Below are 3,054 nucleotides of genomic sequence, written 5' to 3' on the forward strand. Positions count from 1 at the left end.
AGGCAGGAGAGTAAATGAGTCTTCCTCAGAGACTTTGACCAGCCTAAGAAAAACAACATAAAAATACTGACATCAGGAGTTCCACAGAGAAAGAGCCCAACCTGCTCTCCACCAGCAAGTCCACTGTCCACAATACGGAATGCACCCAACCCCTTCAGAACTTTCCATCAGCACTTTTCCCCCATCAGCTTTTTTGTACTACTTCCACCTTCAACTTAAGCAGACAGTCAAGTGTCCCCAGACAATCAAAGAAAATCTTTAATGTGAAAAGACAGAAAACAAAACTAGCAACAAATAATCAACCATGCAAAAAGGTGAAAACCTCAAAAAAAAAAACAAAAAACCAAAACCCTACCATTTATATAGTCAGAGAGAGAAAATGTTTTACCCTTGAAATATTTATATAAACAGAATATATAAATAAAGGAAACACGGAATAGGAAAGAGTTCTTGTTAAAATAAAAATATGTTTGCATAACTGAAAAACTTAGAAAAGGAATTAGAAGACATTCAGGAAATCTATAACATAGATCAAAAGTAAATAGATAATAGAGAAAAAAATTGGAGACTGGATCAAAGAAATCCAACATTCAAAAAATACAAGTTTCAGAAAAAAATGAATAGAGAAAGAAGAGGAAAGGAAATCAACAAGTAAATTCAAGAACATTTCCTACATTCATTGAAAGCATCCACAAGGTGCCCAGAAAAAAAATACAACAAAATAAAATATATCTACATCAAGACACATCCTGAGAAATTTCAGAGCACTGCAGACAAATGTATGTTCCTAGAAAGTGACTAGAGAGAAGAGAAAAATAAAATTAAAATATAAGCAAAATTAAGTCATCTATGAAAGATCAGGAATTAGAACGGATTTGGATTTCTTAATAATGCAGAATGGCTGACTCAGAATACAGCTACACTGCCAATTAAATGTAATGATAGACTGCACACATCTTTAGACATTCTAGATCCCAAAATATTTATACACATCCCCCAGCCACTCTTCCTCTGGAAATTACTGAGAGTATGTATTCTACTGAAATGAGGGTGTAGAAACGGGGAATCCTCCGTGAGGGTGGGGCAGAGGAAATCCTGAGTGATTAAGAGAGATTCCAGGACAGCTGTGTGACAGCTGTGGATAACCATCCCATACTGGAGCAGGACAGAGGCTCCAGGAAAGAAGTCTTTAAAAGGTGAAACTGATGGAATCCCTGTTGTGTTTGAGCACAGTGAGAGCAGATTTAGATAACTGAGGAGGGATCAGATAGACATTGAGAAAAAAACTAAGCAAATGAGGGGGAAAATTTTGCTGACTACAAGGAATACAATAAGGTGTGCTGGAAAGAAAATACAATCATGATTATATCATTCACCTGTGAATGAAGATTAACAGTCATAGTCATGTGTCACCATACTTAATATCTAACTATAGCCCCTGGCCAGTTTGCTCAGTAGTAGAGCGTCGGCCTGGTGTGCAGGAGTCCCGAGTTCGATTCCCAGCCAGGGCACACAGGACAGGCACCCATCTGCTTCTCCACGCCTCCCCCTCTCCTTCCTCTCTGTCTCTCTCTTCCCCTCCCGCAGCCAAGGCTCCATTAGAGCAAAGTTGGCCCGGGCTCTGAGGATGGCTCCGTGGCCTCTGCCTCAGGTGCTAGAATGGCTCTGGTTGCAACAGAGCTGCGTCCCAGATGGGCAGAGCATCGCCCCCTGGTGGGCATGCCAGGTGGATCCTGGTCGGGCGCATGTGGGAGTCTGTCTGACTGCTTCCTCGTTTCCAACTTCAGAAAAATACGGAAAAAAAAAACTAACTATAAAAGAAAAGGGTTTTTTGGAAGTATATGTGTGAAGAGTGGATTAAGGGGGAAATTCTCATCTTTCATAGATATATGGTCAGTAGATATTGCCTATGCTGAAAAAATCAAATAACAAAAAAAATCTTGATAGCAATATGAAGAGTATAGGACATACCGGAAATGAAAGTTATTGTCCCTGGGCGGCAAGAGTGGCAAAGCCTTAGAGGACTATTTGACTCTTTAAACTGAAATTTTAATCAAATTTACATTTTGGTAAAAATGTAAACTAAACTTTTTAAAAGTGGGTGGGACTTGAGGGCATAGAGATAAGCATCAAATTTTGGGGTGAAGTTGGTGGGAAAGAGAACATAGGTAGATAAAAAGAAGGACATAGAAAGTTTTTTGTGTGTTTTATTGTGTTTGTTACTTTTTTTTTAAGTGAGAGGAGGGGAGATAGACAGACTCCCGCATGTACCCGAACCAGATCTACCTGGCAAGCCCTGTCTGGAGCCAAAGCTGGAATCAACCCAGTTATCCTCATCCCCAACTCCACCCTCGAATCCATCGAGCCACTGGCTGATGGAGGGGAAAAGGAAAAGAAGCAGGAGAGGGAGGGGAAGAGAAGCAGGTTGTTGCTTCTCCTGTGTGCCTGACTGTGGGAATTGAACCTAGGATGTCTCCACACCCAGCCAAAGCTCTGTCCACTGAACCAACCAGCCAGTGCTGAAAGGAAGTTTTTAAAAAATATTTGTGAGATGCTTGAGCATGTAGACAAGTTGTGAGGTCAAAATCAGAAAACCAAGAGAGGTAGAAAATATGGATGAAAGAGGAAATAATATTCAATACAAGTAAAGTGTCCTGGCTCTGATAAAGGCTGACTCGGAGAGCACAGTGGAGGGGCGCCTCCCTAAAACTTAGGGAAGGCAGGGGAAGTGCAGGTGGGTGCAGACAAAGATGAAGAGATCCAGGCAGGAAGGAGAAGGGGATACACACCATTCTAATGCTGAATTCTCACAACCCAGTGAATTATGGAGTGTGAATCTGCACTAGAGAGTTGAGATACTCTTTTCACTAAATTGTTTCTTAATTTCGTAGGGTCAGTGTACTCATGGATCCTTGATCCATTTTCTTGCTCTTTTTCGAGTTACTTGTGCAACAGCAAATGTGGGCTTGTGCACACACACTCTCACACATGCCCACACACACACACACATGCACACATCTGCACACATTTACACACAAAATCACACACTCACAC

The sequence above is a fragment of the Saccopteryx bilineata genome, chromosome 2 (genome assembly GCF_036850765.1).
Source record: "Saccopteryx bilineata isolate mSacBil1 chromosome 2, mSacBil1_pri_phased_curated, whole genome shotgun sequence".
Classification (NCBI taxonomy): domain Eukaryota; kingdom Metazoa; phylum Chordata; class Mammalia; order Chiroptera; family Emballonuridae; genus Saccopteryx; species Saccopteryx bilineata.